The sequence below is a fragment of the Lonchura striata genome, chromosome 7, assembly GCF_046129695.1.
Source record: "Lonchura striata isolate bLonStr1 chromosome 7, bLonStr1.mat, whole genome shotgun sequence".
Taxonomy (NCBI): domain Eukaryota; kingdom Metazoa; phylum Chordata; class Aves; order Passeriformes; family Estrildidae; genus Lonchura; species Lonchura striata.
Window position 1 is genome coordinate 9,097,249 of NC_134609.1, and position 27,931 is coordinate 9,125,179.

Sequence of the window (27,931 nt, forward strand, 5' to 3'; positions counted from 1 at the left end):
TGTCAGATTTCTTACCTTTTATTTTTAGCCACTTCCAAGTTCTTTTTGTCCAAGTCTGAGGCGGGGAGCAGGGTCAATTTATTTCTATTAATCAATCAAAGATGGCAGTGGTGGTGCATTCTAGTTTTTCATTCTGACTGCAAAGCAAAATTAAAAGCCATATTTTGCAAATTTACGCATTATAGATTGTAGCGGCAGCTGGTGGACTGCTGCTGAGACAGACCGTCTTTCCCCTTCCAGTCCCCTGTGACTGAGGGGGAAGAATTACAGGACAGCACTAGCAGCTGCTGCTGCTGCCCCAGAAGCAGCAAGCCAAGGTCTCTGGAAAAATAATTGGGGAGGCGGGGGAAGGGAAGAAGGGGGACAAAGAAGTTGGGGAGGGGAAGGCATTGCCAAGGCTGGCGGCACAAACAACATGCTGCACCTTGCCCTCGAAAGAAACAATCGAGCTGGTTTGGGCTTCCTTCTGTAGACACAAGACTCTTAAGCCATTATGTGACTTGAAAACACTACCAGTTTTTGATAAGGACTTTTAGAGAATTAAGAAAGAGCGAGAAAAGGCAATATTCCTTCCAGTCCGATGCTTGCAGCAGTTTGCTCTCGAGCCCTCTATAAATAAAGCACAGTATGATGAACAACACCCTTCCTTGCAGCTTCCCATGGAATGATGGAATCATTCCATGGAGCGCTCTACATAAGCACAGGCACTGTCTACAAGTCAATTCATGCCGTCTCCTGTAAAACAGCAGTAACCAAATCCTTTCTCACACACATGTAGTTGTGAAGATAAATAATTAATGGCTCCAAGATATCATCAGTGTGAAAACATTAACAATTACTCATTTTTAGACAGATTTGAAAGAGGAACTAGTGGGAATTGTGCCCATTTAAAAAAAAAAGACTGCTTAGTGCAAAAATCGGCTTGCTTATATATTTGGTCACCTAAGCAGTGGCTCAGTGCAAGCAAGTAATGCCCATCTACGCTTCTCAGCACACTATATATAAAGCTCATCTCAACAGAGTTGAAAAAGACAAATACCCTGACTGACCAAACCACACCACCCACATCTAAAAACCTGAAGTTCAAACCAAAGCTTTCATGTTTCCCAGTGGATCTCCTGGGTTCAGGCTGGCCTCTGGGGTCCCAGTGAGTGGGACAGCAACATGCCTCACTCCCTGTGAATGAAGAACATCCTCTACAACAGTGACTTTCAGTTTAAACAGAAGAGACCCATGAATGCTCATTTTCAAGAGAGATAATCTGTTTCTCTAACACACAAACCACACATGGGCCAGGCGTGCGTGTCTCACTGTTCCTTCTACTAGGGGACTTCAATGCAAGATACTACTTGGTCCATTGGACACTGCTTCATTTTCACAGCAGTGGCACAGATTTCCAGATTAGCCATATACGAGATTTTTTGAAGAAAACATTTGGCTATTCCAAAAGGAGAAAGGAAACAAACACCACTGCCACGACAACAGGCTTTCTGTGCCTTGTTTAGAAAGACTGATTTAAAAGAAATACATTCATAGTTTAATTGCTGTATGGGAGAATATGCTTAATTTTAAATATATATCTTATCTTTTAATTGGAGGGCCACTTTTCATCCAATATATCTGGTCATTAAAACAAAGAGATAAAAAAAACCCAGGAGAAAATATCGAAACTTCTTTGAACTGATCTCATAACATAAACCAAGAAATACTTAAGGTCAGAAGAAAGTATGGGTGGATAAAACAGTTTGCATTGGTTTTGTTGTGTGTCAGAACCCCTCTCAGGATAAGCCAAGAATGCTGTATACAAAACCAGCACCATTATAAGCAGGCACAGCCTTCTCTCAATGTTTGTATTTCACATTCATTTTGGGAAGCTAAGCTAATGCTTGCTATCTGGAGAAACAGCTTTTGATACATCATCAATTTCCTGATGAACATATCAGTTTATTGAGCAGGGGTTTTCAGACTCTTATCTCATTCAATAGTATTATGCCTTACTTGAAAAAAAAATTTTTTTGAACTATAGTTAAAATATTGATTATTGATATGCTGGTAGAAGACACTTACTTCCTCACAATCCAACTACAGGTGTCAGCTGCTAAGATTATCAGGGACTCAATCTGTTTAAAAGTTTTTGAATAAAATTAAATTAATCCTTTCTCCTTGGCATATTAGGTCCTACATTGTTTCTAAACCCAGAGTATTCAGTCAAAGTACTTGTACACAAGTCTCAGACTAAATCCACCACCATATGAATTGTAAATGCATAGAGGAAAGAAGTTTCAGAAACATTAAACCATTTCTACTGCTACAAATGCTTCACAAGTCATGACTTCCAGATGTTACAGTGATGATAAGGATTAGAACATACATCCACCATTTATGTCAATTTATAGCTGTGTAGGTGAGTAAACAGCTGAGGACAAGAAGGGTTAAATTACACAAAAGCTTTCCCTACCTTCCTAGCAATCTTAACCAGTTAAGGAACAGGGCAGGTTTTTTCCTCCATAATTCATGAGGAAGGATTTATAGAAGGGCTTGGAATATTGCCACAAGAAAACCAAGGCATGTGGCCACAGAAGTCCCAGCATTAGAGACGTGGAAATGGAGGATCAATAGAGACCAATAAACAGGGCACAAAGACAACCTGCACCCAAAGCAGCCCATTTCTGGTAGTGATCTCATGTGTCTCTATACTGAAAATACTTGCTATGGCAGGCCTCTTCCTCAGCAGCAGCTCTTTCAGTGACATCTCAGAAACTCAAATGTTATCTGAAGTTACTCATCTCAGTCACTACGCTGTCTCTTTCTCCTCCCTCCTTTTTGACCTAAAGCTATTTTTGAACTTGACCTTCTATCAGTGTCTCCAGTAAGAAAAAAGCCTTTGATTTTCCTCGCGTTTGGGATCGTGATGGAGAGGTAGGCACTATCCACTGTTCTTTGTGTAAGAACTCTTTTTTCTCTCCTTACATCATGTCTTTGTCACTCATTTATTTACCCACAATTCACTTATTTCATTTATTTAACAGATCCCCATCCCTGTATCTTTCTTCCCCTCTTGGCTGGGAGGTCTCACAATACAAAAACTTAAGAAAACCATCTACTTCATGAAAATTAATTCAGATGTTTCTCCTTTGCAATAAGTTACCATGGTGTAAGTGGTTTTAGACCTGCTAAATATAAACACACATAGAGCTATTTAATGTATACTGTAATTCACTTTACTTTTCAGGACTGAAAAGTCTGAAGTTCAAGAACATAACAAGTTTGTTTCGAAGACAGCATAGCCTTACCACACACATTTTCATATGACACTTGAAATTGCAGACTGTGCCTGTACTTCACATTTCATAAACATACATACAGCTTCCACACTTGGACAATTACTTCACATTTCATACAAAGGGCATTAGAAATACGACACCTGAGCTCACACATTTAGCCTGAAGCTTCAGGCTGATAATGCACTTTACGTGTGCATGTGTGAATGCACATTGTCAAAACAAGAATCAATTGCAAGCTTACAAAAGGAAGAAAACAGACATACTGCAAAGTACAGCCTCTCCATCAGAAAGCATTACAGCTACAAATATTCTGGTAGCTTATACAGTATATTAATGTTACAAGTAGTAAATTTGGTTTGGATGTATTCACATCCAAAATAAAAAATTTACCAGCTACAGAAAACAAAGGCAAAATCTTCCCAAAAATGCTGGATGTTATTATGGGTACATTCTTATACCACTATCAAAACTGAATCTACTCCACGAAACTGTCTGCAGAAGTCAAGCTACATTTTGGCAACAAAATGAGTAAATACAGTTGATCCCCTGGTTTCATGTGTAAACCCAAGCTGTCAAAGAATCAGGTGGTTATTACTCAAAATGTTTAATACGACATAATTTGAGATTAATATCTACAGTCCTACACCACACTGTGGATGAAGGGAATAAGCATTGAAATGAAACTCCACCACAAACCCTATTTCTAAAACACCTTCAATTCATTTACCAAGATTCATTCTACAAAGAACTGGAAAGTGAACCTGATATTAGTTCAACTTTAAATAAACTTTGACAATAGCTATTAAGAGGAAAATTCTATTTTTGCCAGAACCATTATTGAGGTTCCCTACTGATGAACATAATAAGTTGCTGGCTGATTACTTTATTGTGTAATTATTCAGAACTTATCGTATACATAACACCTCAAAATAATAATGTGGCTTGTCCTACAATCTTGATATTTTCATGCCCAGTCCTTACAAGAAGCTAGAGACACAGGTTGATTTGGAAAGTTTCTGGATCAAAACAGTATCTGACAATGCTTCAAACTGACAGCAATCATAAAAAGTCACAACACATTCCATGTCCAAGGACAGTGAAGCCTATCCTCCAGATGTTTGCCTTCAGTGAGATGGAAGGAAAACAGGCTTTAGCTGCATACTACCAGTGAGAGAAGAAGGATTATTTCAATTGAGAAAAGCAGACGTTGAATTATCTAAAACTTAGTACAAAAGGTGTTGCAGCATCAGCAAATACATTGAAAAAGCAGTACAAGTGGAACAGTAACATAGGCATCAGGCCACTGTGTACTTCTAGCATGCAAAAACTGCAATGCCTGGTATACAGTATGCACAACAAAGATCTCTCCTGTTCTGAACTTCATGGTGTTGCTCACCGCTGCACCATGATAACTAGTACCTGTCCCCTACTTAGCAAAGGAAGCTCCAGAAAATGTCCATGTTAATTTATTTAACTAAATAGCTAGAATAGAGTTCTCTTCAGAGGCTTATAGCCTTATGGCTTCACACATACTTCCTTAAAACCAAAACTTACTAGTTATGGCATATTAAAAGGAAAAATGTGACCGAAATCTATTTTTATCTACAAGCTCCTGGAGAGCTAGTATACAGATGTACATTTCTTGTACTTGCATATGTAATCAATATTTTACATTTTTTGTTTTTACTGTAAAATGACAGCTCACAGGAGTAACTGCTAACTGTACAGATCATTAGAGACACACTCAGGGGAGTTCTTTGTCTATGGACATTTTTCAGGAAAGCCCATTGCCTTTAACTTGAAAAAAATGCCCAGTAGAAATGGTTGGGCAGAACTGGCTTCTGATACATAATTTAAAACAAAAACTGGTGACAACCAAAGCAAAATCAAGATCAAGGGAGAACAGTCCTCAAAATCTAAACTGAAACTTTAACTTCTGTAAAAGTAGCCTATATATATGAAAACAGTCTTTTCTAATGGAAAAAAAAAAGAAGGAAGTAGAAGGTAGTGAAGTAATGTAAACTATAGTGAATAATATTTGAAATATTTTTACGTACATGAAAGCAGTAGGAACAGAAAACATGCTTATGTGGGTTAATCCGGTCATCCCTCAAACTGGGTATTCTGAGCAAAAGACACTTATGTAGGCAGGAGCCCAGCTCCTGTCTGTAGCTTCCTGCCCAGCACCCCCAGTCAGGCAGCAGGAGGAACACGTGCTTCCCTCCTGTCTGCTCAGGAGCTGTGGGCCACAGCCATGCTGAACCTGCTGATCTGCCTTCCCACCTCCTACGGCAGCAGCCTGCCAGCTAGGGCAATTCTCCCATTGGCATAGCCAGCGCTTCTCCATAAATACCAGTCTTGCCACCATTCCCTACTAAGATTTTTATGCTACCTTACATATCTTTTACATGTAAAAATAATGTCCAGTTGTCCAGTATCCTCACCACTCCTTTTGAGCAGCCAGGCACACCTCTTGCCCATGAGACTTTTCTAAGAATTTCCAATCACATGGAGTGCAGTAAGAAGAAAACAGGTATTACCCTATAACATACTGGCCCATCTTCTAGATGAGAAAAAAGCAAACTCTTCCAATAGGCAAACTGTTGTTGGGGTTCCCCCCTAAACCACTTGTAGCACAGAAAGATCACAGCCATGCACCCCATTTGTATGATGGCCACTCTGTTTTCTGAAAAGGTTACAAACCCTTGACCAATCAGCATGTTACCATTGCCATTTCCACCACTGGAAGATAAATGTAATTTCAACTTCACCTGTTGTCAGTGATTCTTTCTTAAAATTGTTTTTATTTTTAACAAATGTTCCCATCCCCCAAAAGCTGTAGTTTAAACAAAGTGAAGGAAAGATGAGGGAAGACTGATGTGGTGAAATTTGCTATTAGACAGCTGGGCTACTTGTGTCATGATCATCTGTTTCTTGCAAAAAGAATGATCCAAAGCTACTATGTACATGTTTAAAGTAACCCAGCCCAGTTTGTCTCTAATGGTGCACAGAATAATCATCTGAACTATCTAGCTAGCAGATTTGAATGGCAGCAACTTCTGCCAGAGGCAGCAATGAGCTGCTGAGAACACATGATTTTCACAGCCTAATACTCTCCCTAAATTCAACCAGAGCTGTCTGAATGATGACTACATCTGAAAAGAGGTATCAAAATCATTATGAGGGGCCACACATAAATTGAGAAGGAATTTCTAAAACAAAAAGGGGAGAGGCATTCACCTCCCTTAGTACATTCAACCACAAGAGTGCCCCTACCTCTTAGTGCTAGGGATCTGCTCTGGAAATACCCACCTTGGAGCTCAGAACTTTCCGTCATTCTGGACACTTGCTGACACCTGACACAAAAGCCAAATACTTGAGTTCATGCTTAGCTGTGATTCATACAGAAACCCCCCCCCAAGCCTCAGTACAGTGCTCTCTCAGCATTTGAGCCATCTGTATCTATTATTCCCCTTCCCTTCCCCTCAGTGTTTGTTGACCGTGCAAGTGGTGCACAGGTGATACACTGGGCAGAGACAGGGGAGGAACACTGGTCACCAACATGTCATTTATTTTTTTTTCAACCCCTAATCTACATATTTGGAGAGGCAAAGAAACAGAGACTATACAATTCACCCTTGACATTCTGCCAGATCACTTCAATCCTGTAAAATGCCCCCTAATGACCTGAATATAATACCATGGTGTTACAGTGTCACTTAAATACTGCAGGGTTCTTCCTCTGGCAGTGCAGTCTGCAGACTTAATGTGTAATGTACAGGATTATACTGCCACTAAAATATTACTTAGTGCTGATGAAATTTCAAATTAATTCTGGGAGCTAAATCATTATTCATCTCTGCCTTTGCAGAGATACATTCCCCTGGTTGTTTTAATAACAGTGATTTTAGAACTAGAAGGTTGTTACTGTCTCTTCAAGGCTTGTTTAAAAGGAGAAGTGGCCTCTAAGCTGTCAAGCAAGTTAATGCAGTGATGCATGGATGTTCACAACTAAAAAAATAATTTGAGAAAAAAATGGGCTCAAATATTAAGAGAGCTCATATCAATGTGGCTGATGAATAATTTTATTATTTAACAATAAATTAAGAGACCAGTCCAGTTTTCTCTCTCTCTCTCTCTCTCTCTATATATATATACACACACGTATACACTCCCGTGTTCTCATCCACCACCACCTTCCCCCACAGACAGAAGATTTCATAATAATTGAGGGGACACATTATTGATGAAGTAAATGACACAACTGCTGGTAAACTGATTAAACTGATCTTTACCAGCTGAGGATGTGGTTTTCAAGTCATTCTGAGCTCTAGTTTCTCAAACCTAAATAAACAGACTTGAACTTTTTACAGCTCTGGGTTTCTTCTTCCTGAATAATTCCTGTTACTAGTGAGTATCCTGTACTTTTAGCTAACTACAGCACTTCAACACTAAGATGGGCCAATCCTTGACACTGCACTAGAGCCAGTGTACACAATAACTTGCTAACATATGAAGTAAGGGAAGATGAAAAACAGTGGATGGGCTAGTCATAAAAGCAAGTTTCTACCCTCTGAATGTTTGCCCATTTTTTAACATTGTGTTTAAATTAGTTTCTGTTTCTCAGTTAAAATACCAGGCTGCTCACTTCTACAATGAGGTCTCTTGAATCCGGGAAGCGTTCCCAAGATATATTGAAAAAAAACCCCAAACCAAAGCCCCCACAAAAACAGTGGTAAATGAGGAGCAACACAGGGCCAAACACACAGGCTGAAAACAACTTGTGGCAGTGAGTCTAAATTAGGCTAAAATAATCAAACTTTCTCCTTATTAAACTGTTACGTACTTCCTCATTTGTTAATATTGCTGTTGTTTACACTTGCAGCCAGGCCAAAGATTTTCCCCTCCCTCCAAATATAATTTCCTGCTATTGACAGACATGTTCAAGTGCTGGATGTGTGTATGTCTACATGGCACACTGCAGGCAGAGGCGAGCCTTCTTGGCCACCATCCAAGCCAGCTGTAAATGAGCCAGCTCCAAACTGGAAGCTGTGTAAGCACAATTAGCACAGCAGTAAGCCTGATCTAACATATCCTGCCAAGAGACCGAGCTTATTAGCTTGGGCCCAATGCAGTGCAAACGAGGGATATGGGGCTTCTGCTTTGGCTCCACACAGAATGTGGGCAGCTGAAGCACATCAAGCTCGTATGTACCCACAAGACATGGTGTAAGTACATCTTCTCTTGGAAGAAGAGAAGGTGTACCTCTGCTGCAAGCACTATACTTTCCCTCTGCATCAATTCCCAAAATACTCTGACTGAACACTGTGAGCAGACAAGAGGGAACAGGGGTCTCCAGATGAGAACTTCTGAGGCAGTATAAGAAAAAAGGCGCCAGGCAGGTGTTCAGGCACCAGGGACAAAGAAGCCAAAGGGAAAGACAGGGAAAGGCAGAGCAAAGCACTGCAAGACTCTACAAACTGATAAAGAGCACTCCACTTCTGGCTTCTATCAGGTCCAGAGCAACCATGACCAAAAACCATTACCATACTGTAGATGTTAAATGGGCTCTGCACAGGTGCTCCTATCAACAAACAAAGAATTTACTATTTTTGGTGGACATTTGAACAGTCCAAAAAAGGAATGTGCTCACAGAAGGAAATATGTTATCAAACTGGGACCCAAGAAACTAATGCTCCCCTGGTGCCACAGATTTTATTAAAGGAGCAGTGACAGTCTAGGGGTTGGCAATAGTAATATGAGAAACTTATAAACTCAGAGCAAAAAGAGACAAAAATCAAAGGGTAGCAATGAAAATCACCAGGGAGGGAAATAAAAGGCATATTTTAAGAAGAACGCCTGAAGAGACTGGGAATGTTTACATTTAAAAGGACAGTAATAGAATGGTCATTGCTAAACTATATTTAGCAGAAACCAACCTATGCAAATCAGTGAGCTTCTGCCCACCCATTAAGAGAGCACACGGGCAAGCAGAAATGCCATTGATGTGCCCCAATCAAAGGCAACAAAGAAAACACCTTATTAAACACATAATTATTTTGTTGCATTCTGTGTCAACACACTGTTCTGTAGCAAACACTCGGGATCTTTGGAAGGTGGTGTTCATGCCTGTTTTCTTTTCCCTCCCACTCTACTGTAAAGGAGTATTTTTAGCTTTCAGTTTGAGCTTTCTGATGTATGGGACAGGTATAAGCAAGAGAGAGAAGGGACCCCACAAGGTGTGGCAGACACACTCTTCCACATTCACATTCTGCAGATTAACTAGGTTTATTTTGACTTCTGAGATTTTTAGATTACATTGTGTATATGGAGGTTTTCCATTATTTGCTAGCTTAAAATATTTTCTTTGAAAAGGCTTAGTTTGATCTGCAGTGAAGGCTACGCATCCTCAGCAGAGTACAAGCAATTTATATACTTGTCCCTGACCCTTGCCTGATCATCAGTTTGGGCTAAACACCTGCTGGAATTTCACACAGAACTTCTCACACTCTAGTAACACAGATCTCAGTCATATATATCTTTATGATTCAAGGCAGCATTTGACTCACTGATACTTGCTTCAAAGGAATGTTTTTCTTCCCTTTTCCTTATCCTTTCATAAACTTCTAAAAACATGACCAAATCAAACCATATTAATCACACCAGGTTAAGAGACAGACAAAAGAAAAACTGAGAGCTGAGATTACACTTGCACTGTTCTTTTGTCTTTTCTCTCTTTTCCCATTTGAAGGCCTGAAAAAGAAAGCTATGCTGTCAGAAATATCAAGGCCTAATAAAATGTGTGAAAAAGCAGTCATACCTTGAACTTACTAACTTTAAGTAGGTGGAATAGAGAAATGTAGTTAAATACTATTTGGTACGAAACATTTAGAAACACACAACAGTATGATTACTGCAGGTTAATTTAACCTTATTTAGATTTTTCAGTCATTTAAAAATACATATATAATTGTCAACCATTGTTCAGACAGCAACAACTGTTCTGAAACAGGATCTCAATTCACACACACATCTAATATATCTAAAATACACAGTACACATACATGCAGGATATAAAACTCAAAAAAAACATTCAGTCCCTTTACTTACACATATTTCCAGTGAAAAGATAAAAAAAATCTTGGCTTATAAATCAGCTGGACTAAAATACCCTAAAAGAACACATTTCAAATAGTCAGAAGAAAACAGTGAGGAGATAAATATGATTAAGGGGGAAAGGGAGGGTAGAGAAGTAAAATATTTGCCAGTTAGCTCTGAATACTTTTGTATTGAACAAAAATAAATTCTCAATCTGAGTATTATTTCTTTTGGAAATACTTCTTTGCAGAGAGGAATGCAAGTCAGCATCCTTTATAAGGCCATAAGAATCTTGTACATACCACCATAAAGTAGGTTTAGTACAGAATACAGCAATCTCCCATGCAGTGACATGATAAACAGAATTCTTGAATACTGATTTGTCTCCCTTCAAAGCAATACTTACATAAAATAAAAAGAGAAAAGAATCAGAAGCCATCTGCAAAGAAGTACTTCAGACTAAAAGACCTGTCTACACTATGTGTACACTGCTTTTTGTTTAGACCAAGTAAAACTAGGATAGATTGCAATGTGTCTGCAGAAGGTTCTTCTATTTTTAATTAATACTGTCCTGCCAGTATCAATTCATCCAGATAGAAAATCCTTCATTAAAAATATAATTTACTTTGGTTGTTTTGCACTATGTTGAAGTGACATCTTTTCCAAACACTGTCAGAGGCCATTAGGAACACAGAGCTTTTGAGAACAGGTTTCAGCCATGACACCCATTGGCCTGCCTAAACAGAAGTTTGCTTAGGAAGGCTTGGGACTCCTTAGATGGGAAGGGGCAAAGCCAAAGGGCATGAAAAATATTATTCAGATATACATAATATTTTATAAAATATCTTTGCACTGTCGCACAAAGGCAAAGTGATAAACCAGTGAAATATCCTAAGGAATGAGACAGAACTCTGGAACATCTCAAAAAAAAAAACCAAAAAAAAAACCCAAAGAAAGCTCTAGTACTCTATTTCTGCTACCTAAATATGTGGAATTTTTCGCCTGAAATTTGGGGTACTATAGCATTTTACTAAAAAAGTACAACACTGAAGGCAAATCAAGCAAGAAGTTACCAACATTTTACTCAGCTACACATATTTTTACGTGTTCACCTGGGACACATACACAATCAGATAAGCTCAAATTAAATCACTTGCCTTTGGAGTCATAGATTACTTTTACAAAAGATGACTTATATATAGCAGAGCATTTATACTTAAGCCAATATTTTAAACCATGTTTTTCCCTACAAGTTACAGCACCAGAGTTTCAGAACAACATCTAAACTTCATCCCATTCCTTTCTCAATCAACTGGTCTAGCTAGAGACTAGTAGAGTAAGAGTCAGACAGTGTGACAATCTGTGGCAATCAGACATCACAAAACTTATTGAACAAAATGTAAGACATACTTTATTAATATAAATTATTCTAGACTTCACACATTTCAACACTTGGAGAATGTAATTCAATGATTAGTCACACTTAAAGAGAGAATTCAGAAAGTTCAGCAGGGAACAGGAGAAAGAAGTGAAGAAGCCCTGTCAAAATGCAGAATTCAAACCCTTGCTCAGGTCCAGATCTACCTACGTTCCCCCTCAGAGTGCTAGTTTGGGGCCTGAAGTTGGAAAAAAAACAACTCTACTTCTTCATACTTAAAAGGGAAGCTCAAAGACAAACTATGCTGCCTTTTTGTAACTTCTGATGCAATAAATAGTCTGATTCAGCAACAAGTCTGCCTTGATATGGTCATGCATCTCCCACTGACCACGTCCTGAGCAGTCTCATGGAATCCACAGGCTCATTGCTGGGGGAACTTTCACAAAGGCAATCTGGAACAAGCAGTTCCTATCTCTGGCCACTTGTTACCAGCTCCTGTTGCACTGCCTTCGCCCCTTCCCTCCTGGGACAGCTTCATGGTGCTGCACAGAGAACAGACTCGGTTAAGCTAAAAATAGTCCATTCATCCTCCCCCTTCCTCCCCATTTTTGCCAGGTTATTTTTAAAACAGATACATTTTCTGTTCTTGTTCAACAGGCAGCTTGCTGGAAGGGGGAGGGGAAGGACAAGATGCAGCTCTGCCAGCCCAGGCTGTACGAGGGACTGCAGAGTCCCTTCAGCCCTCCTTGCCACTAAGACATAACATCCATGGCATTACAGACACAGAGGTTCTCATAATCCCAGTTTAAACTGGTGTTTGCAAAGTCTGAAAAGGAGCACGTACAATTCCTACAGTTAGATGGAAGAGGTTTGCATAATCTTATCCCTCATATCCCAGGAGCCAGAACTAATTCTGCGCTTTTCTGATTTGACTTGGGGATTCTACACCACCACAGCAAGACTTAGGAAATGGCTCTTCACTGTAACCTTGTCTGAGTGCTCATCTTTTGTTTGCATTACTCTGCCTTGCAAGATGACAGCTATCAAGTCAGATTAATGAATGCCACTCACAGTGACACATGCCAAAAGTAAACCATTAAGACCGTCTAAATAAGAGCCAGGCTTAATATGTAGGTTGCCAGGTATTACATCTAGTAAGAAATCATTCTAGACAAGTTCAGCAATTAAAAATTATCAAGTATTTTAACTTAGTTCTTAAAATTCACTAGACTAATCAAATAAAAACTATTTCTGAATTCCTAAAAGAGCCCTGCATTTGAAGTGCAAAGAATTTAGGCTGTCAGGAAAAAAAAAAAAAGGGTTGGGGGGGAATACAGCATTTTTTTTGAAAATCCTCCTAACCCCCACTGTTTCGTCTGTGTGTTTATGAAGCCTCCGGAAATACCATGGCAAACATTCCAGCTCTACAGCAGCCAGGTCACATGACCCAAAGGCACAGCAAGGAACTTCTTTCCCAAGTTTCCTTACAGTACAGAAAAGTAATTTTTATTTTATTTTTGAAAATGAGGATCCAAATCTAGGGAAATCTCCAGGAAATTTTCAAGAGTACAGTTTTAAAAACTGTACTCTCAATGTGGTGCAGTTTGGTTTTATGTTCCCTTTTGTTATTTATTTGCTGCCTTTCTATGCCTGCACGTTGTATTTTTATTATCTAAGATGAGTATCTTAGACCTATATTCAAGGACTATTAAATACAGTTTACCATTTAAGTTGCCTCTAAAAATTACTTGCAATGTTCTCTAAATCTTCTATCAGAGTTAAAATCAGTACTGGTGTATTTCTTAACACAGCCATGATCTTCTCCTGGCAAAAATTATGGCACTTAAAACCTCTCCCCCTTCTTGTCTTTCAGGATTATTTCAGCTAGCACTATTAACAAAAGGATTTATGCAAATAAGCTTTGTTAAACATTATGAAAAAAAAATACCCAAAACCTGAACCTGAATCACAACCTTGCATTTTTACAAACAATCGCATGTACATAGTTGGAAGTAACTGAAATGTAAGAGTATTGATGAATAGGTGAGTATCAGAAATTTGAGGTTGTCTGAAAACAACATAGAAGAAAGAATTGGGAAGGAAAACAGTCCTGCAGTAGAAATGCACAGTAAATGGCAGGCACTCACCAACTTGCTTTGTAACCATGTCAGAAATGCTTCTAATTATCAGAGGTAAAAGAGGGATGGCATTTCTGCTGGAAGCAAGTTTTACACTTTAGTCTGTCCTCTCCCTTCTTTTTCAGCCTATAAATATTAGTCTTACACATTTTTCTCCCATACAGCTCTTGAAAAGGTTGAGTTTTTCAAGGCTGAGAGCAGATAGAAATGTTCATCAAGGAATGCCTTGAGGTCAACTGTCTGTAACTCATCAAAGTGCAGCACTGAAAATAAGGATGGTGGATTATATGAGCATGGTAAAGCAGACTAAAAAAAAAAAAAAAAAATCTATGTTCTGATGATCAGTAACATTTTTCCTGTTTGGAAATGGGTTCAATTATGCACCCCCAGTGGTGATGGTCACAGGGTCCTGCCTTCCCCTCTAATTTCAGGTGTATTTAAAACAACTACAGATGCATGGAAGTGGCTTTAGTGCTATTTCCCAAGATATGGAAATCCCACTGGGATATGACAAGGATCAAAAATGGAGAAGACTCACACAGCAATGTAAGGAGAGGCAGCTGGTCCATAAGAAAATTATGATGTAGGTCAAATTCTTGAGAAGCACTGAATTACACTAAAAGTAAGGCAGAGATGAGCTTACCTATGGCTTTATAAAGTACTTAAAAATATCTAAAAAAACCAACAACACAAAGGAAAAGCAGCCACAGAAAAAGTGTGCCAAGATTATTTTTCTTAAGTGAAGAAGAAAACAGATACGCTGGAGTGCTCACTCTGTGCTTTTTAAAAAACTTCTGTAAAACAGCTAGACATAAGATATTGAACATATTATTGAAACTACTGTTCACTTCTACTCAGGGATTTCTGCTTAGTTTATTATAAATGCACATGTATTGGCAGCAAGTAGAACATATTATTGCTCTGTTTTATAGCTCGAATGGCGCACGCAAAGAGTAATTTGTTTGTATTCCATATCAGGATCAATACTGTACCGGGGATAGCCTGAGGAATGTTTATGCTGAGGGCTTTGCTTGCAGTGTTTTGTTGTTGCAATCAATTGACCAAACAGGGCTGCTTCTTAAAACAACAAATAAACTATGATAGTGACCAGATCAGTCATTCAAGCATCAAACACGACACAGTGTCTGGAAAAAAAATGAAGGTCCACAAGTGTTTTTACTGCTTGATGATACACACAGCTTTCCTACCTGAATATTTCCCACTGGCCTTTCTTCTTCTCAGTAGCTGGGGACCGTTTCCTCAACGCCCTCACACAAGATCCATTTTCCTGCAATAAAAACACAAACACATCATGCATCCATTCTCCTGCAGAACACAGCAGCATTTGAATCAGCTCAGTGAAAAGACCCAGAATTAATTAAGAGCATTTAGGAGACCAAGGATCAAGCCAGAAGGACCAGGTCTGAGGCTGGTTTGGGGTTCTAGCCCAACTTTTGCCATCCCCAAGCTTTTTAGACTCACTCAGCAATACAAGCTTTCATGCCTGCAAAAATGAAATAAGGAAAAGATAATGAGAATTCTGTTGAGGTTTATATCAAAGTTTCCTGAGCCAAATGGTAATTTTTTTTCAGTTAAAGGTCATGCTGAAGTCTCTTTTATTCTCTTTATAAAGGATACTCACTGGCTATTATGAGCTAAGTGCCATTAAAAAAGATAAACCAACCCCTAAACACTACTTAAGAAAATACAGCAAAAATACCTCAGAACCACCATCCTCTCCGTAGCAAAACAAAACAAGTTTATGGATTACACTGGCACAGCACTGCAACTTCTAGGAAATGTTTTTTTAATTATAAAGAAAGATTGCAAAGGGAGATGGGGGAATGTTTACGGGTAGTCTGTATTTTGTTACATGCTGTTTCAGCAGGCAGACAAGGTGTCCTTACAGCATTATGCTACCAAGCTCCAAAACTCAGCATATATTGAGAAAAGTAACACAGTGACTACATTTTGCTTTTCTTTTGACTGACTTCCAAGTAACTTCCATACAAAAAAAAGAAATCCATTAAATAGAAAAGCACATACTACTGAAAAAGAAAAACAAACAAATATCCAAAAATCACCAAATAAAAAATAACACAGTAAACCCCACACAATTTGCAACCAGTGTAGGTTCCTCCCCAACGACGAGCTATGGGAGCAGATGCTTTCATAACAACTCAAATTATCCAAAGTTGCAGGTCACTTAAAAAAAATGCAGAAGGAAGCCTCAGGTTATTACAAATAACTTGGTAGTTGCATTCAATGTTTGTTCTGCAGCCATATTTATCCTTTTCACTGGTAATTCACTAAGAATAAAAAGATGACTGAAAACCTTCTTAGAAACAGTCATCCCACCCCAACACACCCAGTGTCACCAAGGGACTGTCTGCTTCATACAGGGATGCTGCTGGTTTTCTTGTCCCACAAAGGGCAATTTTAGAGAAGTTATATATTGACAAGCACCCCAGGTGAATATTTGGCTTTAAGGCCTCGTTGAACTGTGAATGTTTTTGCCCAGAACAGGTTTATTCTCTTCCAGAAGTTTTCCCCAGTGCTTTTCTTCAGCTTATGCAAGGCAGGAAAAACATGTTAATTGATTCAAATCTAGTATGTGTTAACATAACTTTCTTAGCTAATGTAGACTAATCTCTAATGAAGTTGCAATTAGTTATTTTAGCTTGTTTCTCCAAAGGAAAAACTGTTTTTTCTGTCTGCCCCAAGATCTGGGTACCATTCCAGGTGTACCTGGACTGCAATTTTGTCAGACCAGGCTATAGCATTTATGTGGACACTTCAATTTTGCCTCTCACTCCTCTCTCCTGGACTCTTACTTTCATTTGTGCAGCTGCCTGGTTAGCTGGAATGGGACAACTAATTTCCTTCAGCATGCTATCTCATATCCCTGCCAACACAAGACAGGGAGGAGGATCAAGACAGGAGTGCTCAGCCATCATGGCAGAGGGTAGAAACAGAGGCTGTTCAAGCCAGCTTGAACTGCACTGTTACAGCACACAAACCCAAAGCTTTGCTCCCCTCCTCTGTGCTTTATTCTGCCCATCTGTAAAACCAGCATCACAATTCCTACTTTGTTTTATAAAGCACCTCTTAAAATGAAAGGGCTATCCATTAACGTTTCTGTGAATTCACATTCCCGACCACCCACCCCTTTCATAAGCCAGGTCCAAGCTGATTCTAAGGACACTGGCACTGTCCCCACCAGCATCTGCTCCCTGCTTTCCCCGCACAACCTGCTCAGTGGTTGTACAATGTCCCCCCCACCACGCCAGCCCCAGCTCTGCCAACACGCTGCACGGGGTCCTGCTGGGAACAGCAATCGGCTTCTAAAAATAAAATCAGCTTCTTAAAGCCTGTCCCTTCTCTCATCCTGCTTCTAGAAAGATCCAAAACAGTCTCGTTGGCAACGTTCGGGGATAGCGGGCTACACCTGAAAATGAGACCAGATGGCAGAGAAGACGTGTCGGCTGGAAAGCCCTTACACCTGGCTTGCCTCAGCCTCAGTTTCCAGGTGCGTTCCAAGCCCTGCTGCGGCACAATAACTCGGTGCTGCACAATTGCCCGCCTCTCGCACGGTCCCACGGCCCGTTCCGCAGCTGCAGGAGCGGGCCCTGGGCAGCGCCGGGTGCTTTCCGAACAGCCGCCGGGCCCGGCAGGGAGCTGCGGTGCGAGCGGGGCAAGGAGGGGAACCAGCAGCGCCCCAGCCGGGAGGGCTCCCTGCTCCTCCAGGCCCAGCAGGGGGAGCACAGAAACGCACAGGATTTTTGGGCACAAACGCTTTTTTGGCTACGAGCCGCTGGATCGCAATGCTGGACACTCTGCGTTAGGCTACTCCGAGAGTAACGCGTATGTGGTGCGTGACAAGCGCAGAACACGGGCAGAACTCTTGCTCCGAGTAGATCACACCGTAAAAAGCAACGCCGTGAAGGAGCCCGCCAGAACAGGCCGGGAAGGCTGCGAGAGCCGGGGGGAGGAAAGAGAGCCTACACAGCAGAGCTGCCAACGCCAGCAATTTTATCGTGTCCCCTGCAGCACGAGGAATTTTTCCTAAAGCCAGCTCTCCAAAGCCTCATCATCACATAAAAATTTCTGCTTTCAGCTCTTTGGGGTTTTTTTGGTTTTTTTTTGTTTTGTTTTGTTTTGTTTTTGTTTTGTTTTTTGTTTTTTTAAGGGATATATTTATCTCTAGGCTTCCAAAGTTCAAAACCAAAGCTGTAAAAATAAACCCCAAAGATTCAAAAAACAGCAAAAGCAATAAAAGAATCCCCCAAATCTGCTGTCTGTACATCATAGACAAAAGAGTCTCAACTCGGGGAATTTCACAAACTTTTAGTTTATTTATTGACAATTAGCAACAAACTGTTAAGTACTGTTTCAGAAACTGGGGAGGGGGCAAAAAGGAGACTCAGCAGTTCAGCAGCCACTGAGGGGAATTCTTCCTGCAGCTTCCCAAGGGCCAGCTTCACCAGAACACCCTTCCCCGCTCTGAGCCCTGCCCTGCCCGTGCTTCAGCACGGACAGCCGCGGGGTGCGTCTGCAGCGCCTTCGCTCCTCACTTGTCCTTAGGCTATTCCCTGCTCCTTCCTTCCATGTCCCCGTCCCAGGCTGGACTCCCCCTCCCCAGGTCCCAACCTCGCCCAGGGATGCCCTTGCTTTGGCCTCGGGTGGCCACAGCCCTCAGGGGTGACCCTCGCTGTGCTCCAGGGCAGACACGATCCCTCAGGAACCCTCCTGAAGGGCAGCCCAGGCAATCCCTGCAGCTCCTGCTCCTAAACCCACCAATTTTGGCCCAATAATCTACACAGTTTCAACATTTTTTCTTTTAAGATGGTGCTCTGTTTCTTAGTGATTTTTCCAAAATTAATGGAAACAGTCTATATATATATATTTAAGGGAAAACCCAGAAGAAACTGTACATTACAAGTCTTAAAACTAAAGCATATAAAAACACTGTAAGGGCAAACTGGAGGAAATCCAATAGGGAAGTAACAAGGAGTTCATCTTTAAACCTCCTAATCTCAGCTGTATCACTGCAATGGAGTTAGGTCAAGCACAAAGAACTTTCCCTGCTTTCTCATCATATCCTGATCCCAGTTGGCGTCCACCAGATTTTTGAGACAAGTTTATAATAGATCTCTCTGGACCATCACAGACAGTCCTGGAATGCTGCTTCTCGTCCTCAGCCTTACCCTCTGCAGAAAGCAAGGGTGACCCCAGGGTATCTCACTGTCTGTACCTCAGCACTTAGCCTGTGTTGGACTTTAACTGTAAATAAATCAATTTCTAAAAGTAACCAAGAGTAAACCCTTCAGTTTCCATACACAAAATATCACTTGGATTCCACATACCCAAAGAAAAATGAAGAGATAGCAAATAGAAAACACCCAAACAGAAATTCTTGAAAAACAAAAATACTGCTAGGATAGATAGTTAAAGAAAGTTGTACCATCTTCCTACAGAAATGCATAAGCAGGTGCATTTAAGGGTATTTTCCTACTTCCACAAATTATTTTGGAGTTCCAGCATTATTCTCCTTGAACTATAGAACATGTTCAAACTCAAAATTCCTGTAAAACCACAGCATGTCAGCAATTCCAACTTCTCATTTATCCACAGCTGTAACTGGGTCATAAGTGAAGAACATGAAGTGCTGCTCTTCCTAAATAAGCTTACTGGTCAGCAAGCATACTTCTGCTATGCGAAAACATTTACAAACTTTACAGAGAGTTTAACTAATATATGCAGTCCTTATTAGGTATCACAGCCCTCTATCAGGACTTTTTAGAAACTTGGGCTTTGTTGAAATTCTGAAGCAACAGTGAGTGTATGTCTGACAAGCCTCAGATGCCATTTACACTGACAAAGAAACAGCCTGCTAGTTTAATAAGAGAAAAGCAAAAACTGTTGTTAAACTAAGTAATGCAAAATAGGTGAGGATTTTGGAAAGGAGACAGACTAATGTCTGTGCAGGCTGGTGTGTTCCTTCCTGGGCAGAGGCAGAACAAGGGAGGAAAGTAAAGCTGGGAAGATCTGTGTGGAGGGAAGCAGGACTGCAGCTTCAGACAACTTTCAACTTTGCCTACACCTAGACTGGGTCCTCAGAAATCCTTATTAAAATAAGAGCCAAAAAACAGAGAACTACATCGCACCAAAAAGCAGCAGCCACACAGCTATAAATACATACATTTATCTGATGGAAAAGACAGGATGGACACTCCTTCCGAACACAAGCAGCAGAAAGCCACAGAAAGGGGCCAGGCTGCACTGGAACCTGCTGTGTGCCTCACCAGGCAGCACCTAACACAGCCCCCTCCCTGCCCCAGGGAGGCCTGGAGCCAACCTCCTGCCTTCACCCCAGCGGGGCTCCTCATGCCCGCACAGTCCCAGGAGAAGCCTGGGCCAGCACTCCTGCACTTCCTCCTGCCATCTTTTGTTCCCAAAATAGAAGAAGCAGGTTCTCATGGGGGCTGCTGCATTGAACAGCGCGGCCACTCAGACAGTCGGTCAAACCGGTGGCTCCTGTGTCACATCATTACTACAGACAGTCTTCCGGGGAGATTTCTCAAGCTCACCCTGTCAGGCAGAAGGCTACAAGGGTACAGCAAAGTAAGAAAGAAACACAGCAATGAGCATGTAAATTTTGCTTGTGTTTTTTCCCCATCTTCTTTCTCACCAAGGTGTAGGAGCAAAAGTTTTCTTTATTTAGTCACCATTTTCTCAAATTAGTTTTCCCAGTTGAAAAAAACCAAACAACTTTAGTTTTTTCTCTGCATAAACAGAAAGAAGCCTTCTCAAACTTGTATTTCACATTATTTCAAAAAACAAACCATAACCAAAGTACATGTTTTCCCAGCTGTAGAAAGCCATGAATTTGCAATTTCCTTATTTTGAGAAGGAAAGGAAAGGTCCAGATTGTTGCATATCCTACTCATTTAAGGCTTAACAGCAGCCGTTTGCACTATTATGATCTCCAGTTTAGAACAACAACAACAAAATCCTTTTTTTCTCCCAAATTGTTCCCTAAAAATCTTATTATTGAAAGAATCACTTATCCAATCCTGCTCTCTTCTAAAGGCTACATCTAACATAGGTCCAGTGCACCTAAAAACAGAGGCATGAGTAGGCCAAGATTGCTGTAGTCCATGTCTCTGCTTTCTTGTCACAGCCCTGGAAACCCTAAAGTCCTTGGGGCAGTTCTGCACCCCACCTCCCTCCCAGTCTCACGCCCCAGATTTAAGGGGCTGCACATGAGTCAGTAGAATAGATCAGGGGCTTAAGCAGAAACAGGGAAATAGGACTAGGAGAAACAGGCATTTCAGCATATCTTTGTGAAATTATAATTTGATGGAGGTGGCTTTGGCCCAAGCTGAAATAAAGATTCAGCGTGGCTGCCCTGTGCAAGGCAGTCCAGGCAGCTCCTCCTCCAGTGCCTGCTCCAGCCAGCTACAGTCAGACCCAGCCTGGGGCTGACGGACCCAAACTGACCGAGGGCTGCAATTCGCTGTCATTTCACAAGTGACCACGGCAGTCACAGCTCCTCCCCAGGCTGCAGCACATTAGACTCCATCTGTCTGTAGCAGGGGACCGAGCTGCCAACTCACAGGCATAGGATAACAAGCACTATTAATCTTGGCTTAAACGGAACCATTGTTCTGGAGCTTGGACATCGCTTGTAAAATCCCATTATTAGAGACCATTTGCCATCTATTTCCGTAGAAACTTTTTTAGTGTGTTTTGTTCTAGTTAAGAAAAAACTTTTCCCTTCCCTTTTTCTTAAGTCCTATTGTACTTACAAGAGCCTTAAACAATAATCCACTCAAGCACAACCGTGGAAGTGGCCTGAAGGAACAAAAGCTGCTTCTGGCATAGCCAGTGCATCTGACTCTCCCTGCATACAGCTGCCCGTATAGCCTCCGCAGATTTGCAGAGCACCAGCAGCTACTGATTTCCCTCTGCTCCGCCGGTGTGTTGGATACAAAATAAACAGTAAACATGAGGAGCCTGCTCAAATTATACTTGCAGCATTCGCTAAGGGTGCAGGTGAGTCACAAGGAAGTTCTGCAGCCTATCTTGCTAAAAGAATAGGGAGAAGACTGACCTTAAAAGAAAGCAGTAGGCATGAGTAAGACAAATTAAAAAAAATCTCTAACTCCAGGGAGACAAAGCAGTGGAAGCAAAGTGTCTCAGGCTCTGTTAAAGAAGATTATTGCCACATCTAGCAGTTAGTACCCACCCAAGTAGAGCGCCATCAACCTAATTCTCAAACAAGACTAGCAGAACAGTGAGACAGGATTAGACATGCTTGTTTTTAACCATTCTTTGCTCTCTCTGGTGTATTACTATCAGCAGAGCATTGGCATCAAAATTACTACCCTTCAAAATGTGCAGAGCACATTTTTTAATTTTACATGTAGCAGTTATGTCATCTGGGGTTATTTATTTTTTAATATAAAGTGGTATAACATACTTAATCTGTTTTGAGAAAAGAACAAATTGATTTAGTGAGCAGTTCAAGGCTCTCCCTGGAGACACTCAACCACACTCAGAAATCTGGATATAAGTTGAGACTTCGCTGAAGTAATTTTAATTGCAGGTCATAAGAAATGTCAAGATATAAACCACCAAGGAATACTAAAAATTAAGCCATCATCTCAGAGTAACAAATATCTTATATTTGGCAGTAGAATGACTTTGAAATCTTTACAGCATTACTACTTAAGGACAGTAGCAGAGCAAAGGGCTTAGAACTACACACATGTGTGCAGTATTTTTGCTGCGGGGGGGTGGGGGTGGAACTCAAAACCTGCATAAAGTGAAAAAATACTGGAGTGAAGGAAACTTACACCACCACCACTAATAAAAATGTAGTGTTTTATCTTTTTCACTTTGTTTCACTACACTGAACACCTTCTGTTAATAAACAAGTTTTGGTTTGTTTTGGTCCGAAAATGTTCCCTCCTTTGCAGTAGGGAACACAGTTGTGTATACAGCAACACGTATATGCAAAAACAGAGCACCAAACTGAGGAAAGCTGGTTTTTAAGAAAACTTTGAAAACAAACAAACTCACAAAGCCTTTGACCACTTCTAGAGCTTTGTGCCTAGGTTTTACACAAAAAACTCTTCATTTTTTTCTTAGTTAAAAAGTACTTCTTAAACAGGTGTTTTCCTGTAGAACATACATGCCAACTTCTGCATTTTTGAGCTGGATCCCCCATTTACTAAAACCCTTTTACAGAACTTAGGTGAAATCCCCAAATTTTTCCTTTGTTCACTTACCTGAAACAATAGTGATAAGACAGCTCTGACCTTAAAAGATCAAACCCCTCCAGTTTAACCTTCTTAAAACAGAGGAGGTTAAAAATTAAGTGCATTTTCAACACCAACGGACAATACCTGAGAGCTCTTACTACAAGTATCTAAAGAAAACATATATAAACCATTTCATTCTCCCACATTCTCCAATGAAGTGCAAGTTAAAAGGTCAGCAATGTAAAGTCATTACTATCTCTGCCTAATAGCCTCTTAAACTTGATCAACATACAAATTTCCTTTCCTGCCCTTACCTTCCACTCATAGGACTGATGATGAAAAGGCTATTTTCCCCAATTTTAGCTAAATCATAATGGGACTCACCAGTAAACAGCAATTTGAACAGAAAGCAGTTCAAGTGATGTGAAGACCCATATTAAGGGAAACAAGCTCATGTATGTGGAATGAAAAAAAAAAGTAATTTAACATCCTATATTGCTGCCAGTCAACTCAATTACGAACACCTATTTTGCTGGGTTTAGCCACTGTCCCTAGCGGGTATGCCAAGACTTACGGGTGAAATTCCATTTCTCTAACTGCAAAGGCAGGCATTTCACAGAAGTTTAAATTTATCCCCTGCCAAGTCCATTTTCTTGAGTGCCTTCACATCAGCTCACTGAATACCCTAACCACCTAACCACCGTGTCTTGTGTAATGCTAAATACGGTGTGTATCCACCCCCATGTGTGCACAGGGTGCAGCAGGGGGGCTACTGCCTGCTTTGCCTGCCTCAGTGGGGCTGTCTTGGCACAGAAGTGAAGGGCAGGAAAGCTGCAACACTATGACCCAAATAAGATGCAAGCAAACACAATTTTAGACATCCAAGCCTTTAATGCAAATTAATGTCATAGCAATAAAAGCCCCAAAAGGAATAATTGCACAGATGTCTCAGAGGAACAGTCGTATCTTGAGATTTAATAGCTAGAAGCAGTTTCCCCCATCTTCTCTTCAGGTCATTTAGTTTCAACAGATAGTGCTCCTTGCTGTCTATCACACAAGCTATTACACAAGTACTCTCGAACTGGTAGCCCTGGATCCTGTTTTTCTGGTCCCCTGGAGGGTTTCAGGGGCCTTCCCCCATGCCAAGCCCTGCCAGACTACCCATGTTAAAACTCGAAGTCATCCACAACATCAGAGAGGCAGTGTTACACAATTCATGCTCTGCATGGACATCTGAACTGGAAAGACAGTAATTTCAAAGCAAGATGCAGTTTGCCTCAAGATCTTCCAAGTTTTACTGCAGGCTGTTCTTAAAATCTTCCGCTGATAGCATTTGTAAAACTAGAATTAATTTTCTGTGACATTGAAAGAGGGAGGGAGAAACCCCAAACAAAACCCCAGTCCTGCCTCACTGACTTCACTCCTTATATCTGCACAAATACCCACTGGTTTCTGCGCTGTCCTTGAAAGCCCTTTCTCTGCAGCACACCAGAAGCTTTTAACCCGTGCTGAAGCCACTGTCATCCAGCCCCAGCTCCAAACAGGCTCTCTGTGGGAGGGGAGCCTGGCAAATCTTGCCCAGACACTGGGGACGCGGCTGCCACGGCCACTCTGCTGTGTCCCTGCAGTGGTGGCTCGCTGCACCGCGCTGGCCAGGGGCTCGTTCCACACCTCTGCTTTACGTGGCCGTGGGCTGCTCCGTCAAGAAAAGGGCATTTTTTACAAGAAAGGGGACTGAGTTTCAACAACTGAGGCAGAGGCAAAACAAGTGCCTTCTGGCAGCTCCTCTCCGGGGGTGGGATGGACATCCGAGCAAGGGTGAATTAGAGAGAGAACAGCTGTTTGTTCAGTGAATGAGTCACAGGACTCAGCTATTAATTCTTCCTCTCAAGAGAATATGCCCCCATACCAGCCCACCCACCATCCTACAAAACAAACAAATATATAATGGAGGTCAGGGAGGGGGAGCTCACTAAGAGGAAAGGAAAAAAAAAAGGAAAATATAGCTAAGCATTTAATATTTACATAAGAATGAAATGTTTCATTAATTACATAGAGAATCAATTTGCAGCTATTTTCCTTAAATTTCTCAGTCAAACCCACAGATTTGAAGCACTTTGAACTGTGCTGCACCAGTAATTGTGGATGACTATTTTAGATCAGTCTTGAATCACTGTACAGCACACACCAAATGAACTAATAAGCTACTCATGTGTGGACTACTAATGTATTTTCTTTCTTAGCTAGACAGATGGAATACAGTCTAAAATCAGTTGAACTGGCTACTGGTAATCTTCAGAAAGGCTTAGAAAAATATTTAGTTCTACTGTTTTATTAAAAATACTACTCAACAGCCTGCATGCATTAGGAAGGAGCTGGCAATCTGCAGAAAATCCCAAACAAGTTTTAAAGATACGAAGGAAGAGTCAGGCATTTCATGCAACATGCCTCAGAGTGTGACAATGAACAGTGCATTGTCAAATGTTTTTAAAGGACTACTGCAAAGCTGGACACCCCTGCCATCTATTTGATATTTATCCCAATACAACCATTTATGGGCAGTCATTTAAAATCATATATAGCAACCTATCAGTTCTATAATCTGACAGATGTGTTCTAGTTTACAGAAGCATCTGTTGAGTCATCAGGACATCAGAATAGTTAATTGCACTTTGGGGATGCTTTCAGAGATTAAAAGTTGCCTTACTTCAAGCAAATTTTAAGTGTCCTTATAGATTAAACTCCTTTTTCATGTACAAAATTAACATATGTACCCACACTCCAGAGAAACTAATGTATGAAATGTAAAGAATAACTTCCCTCAGGGATCATCTGTTTTCTTCCGCCTCCTGTGCATTGCCTCACACTGTGCTCAGCAATATGGAACAGAAAACAAAAACACAACTTGAATCATGCATGATTCTGAAATATAAACTAAGATATGGCCTACACTGTCTGAGCAAAGGCTACAGAAGAAGCTGCCTTGGGTCAAGAACTTTTACAAATTGTCTAACAGCTAAAAACTGGGAGATGCCTGTTTCTTTCTTTTTTTTTTTTTGCAAAATGCATATAATTATATTTCCGAAGGTTTTATTACTGTTTATTCTAAAAAGAACATTGTACAGGCTGTACCTTTCACCACCACAAGAGTACATGATAAGCCAGGAGAACCACCCACAAAATTAAACATAGACAGACATTGAGCCATCCTCCATATGAAGTTGTACCAATTGCTTCCTATACACAGCTAAGGAATAGAAGCAAGCAAACTCCATTTATACACATAATTGAATATTTGAATTAAAAAGAGTAATACTAGTGGAAGAGTCCTATGAGTTTTCAGCATATGTGAGCAGATGAGATCTGCCCAATGTTTCCAGTGTGAGTTCCCTTGCAATCTTCTGGCCTCTATTGCAGTAAGAGAATTAAGAAAATGTATTTCTTAGGAAAAAAAGAGCTATCTTACAAACTTTGATTTAAAACCATTTAACAGCAGATTTTTTATTTGGTTGGTGTTTCACCAAAAAAAAAAAAAAAAAAAAAAAACAAACAACAAAAACAACAAAACCCAACAAATCAAATCAGTCAGTCAAAAAAGGTGTATTTAGCTGTTTCTCAGAGGTGATTGAATCCATCTGGTCTGTAGCTCCTAAACCACAGGCATCCCATAATTAATTCAATGAACTATTTGGTTTCGCTCAAGAAGTGATCATAAAGCTGAAGTGCAAGTGCATAACCAAGAGCACCATGCAAGAACACAGACACCAACACTGCATCTGGGCTTTGCTTCCTATAAATCCTGAGGTGACAGCACACCTCAGCCTAAGTGGACTGTTATTCTTTAGTGTGGAGCAAATCAAACTTGAAGTGAGAGTGTAAAAGTTGAGACAAGCACTGCAATCATGACCGTGCTTTAAAAAAGTGCCATACTCCTGAAGTCACAGCATATGCCCTTGCTACTAAACCAAACTGAGGTTGCTGTCTCAGTTGCATTAAATTATTAGCTAATTAGCCCTGACTAAGGACAACAGTATGTTGGTGCTGGCAAGCTGTGAAAAGAACACTTCAGCAAAGAAGATCAATAGCATTTTTTTGTCTGGCTTACAATAAGAAAACTGCTGGCCCAGGTTATGAGTGTAAGCCATTTTTCATTTGGCAGACAAGACAGTACTAGTGACAGATCAATACAGTAACTTTATGATAGGCTGCTGCTCCTGCAGATGGCAGGACCATAAACAGGCATCATTTTTAAAGCCCGAAGCAATCCATTACTTGGACAGAAACCACCTGACCTTTTACAATATTTACAATTTTCTACCAAAAAAGGAAATCAGAGAACAAAACAAGGGGAAATCAGCACAATTAGCTGTCCTGCAAGACAGAAGAGAATGTTGCTTGTTTGAAAGTCAGTATTTAAAGTAATAAGCTTTGTGCTATTTGGGAGATCACATTGAAGCAACAAGGCTGGCACCAAGGAACTGCTCATCTCTTTAAAGAGAAAATGTTATTGGGGATCACATCTTATATAATGCAATTTCCTTATCTCCTGATAATACAAAAGATAACAGAAGAACCTATTTATTAATCTTTAAAGAAAAAAACCCAAAAGCAATCAACCACTTTACCATGTCCTTAAAACATTAAACCAGTTCCTTTTAACACCTACAATTACTAGTCATTAGAGAGAATTCATTTACAAATGGGAAGTTATTTTTCCCATATTGAAGTATACACACTGCAGATTTGCACATACAGTTTCTTATT

General features: G+C 40.5%; 1 protein-coding gene across 5 annotated transcripts in view; it reads right to left on the reverse strand.

Annotated features, from left to right (window-relative positions):
• The window catches only part of ZMIZ1 (zinc finger MIZ-type containing 1), a 335,118-nt gene that overhangs the window by 203,722 nt on the left and 103,465 nt on the right, over positions 1 to 27,931 (reverse strand). For all 5 annotated transcript variants that reach the window (XM_077784564.1, XM_021526680.3, XM_021526678.3 and 2 more), the window contains one exon: positions 15,107 to 15,186. The gene's annotated coding sequence lies outside the window, so the exon portion shown is untranslated. The remainder of the gene's footprint in view (positions 1 to 15,106; positions 15,187 to 27,931) is intronic.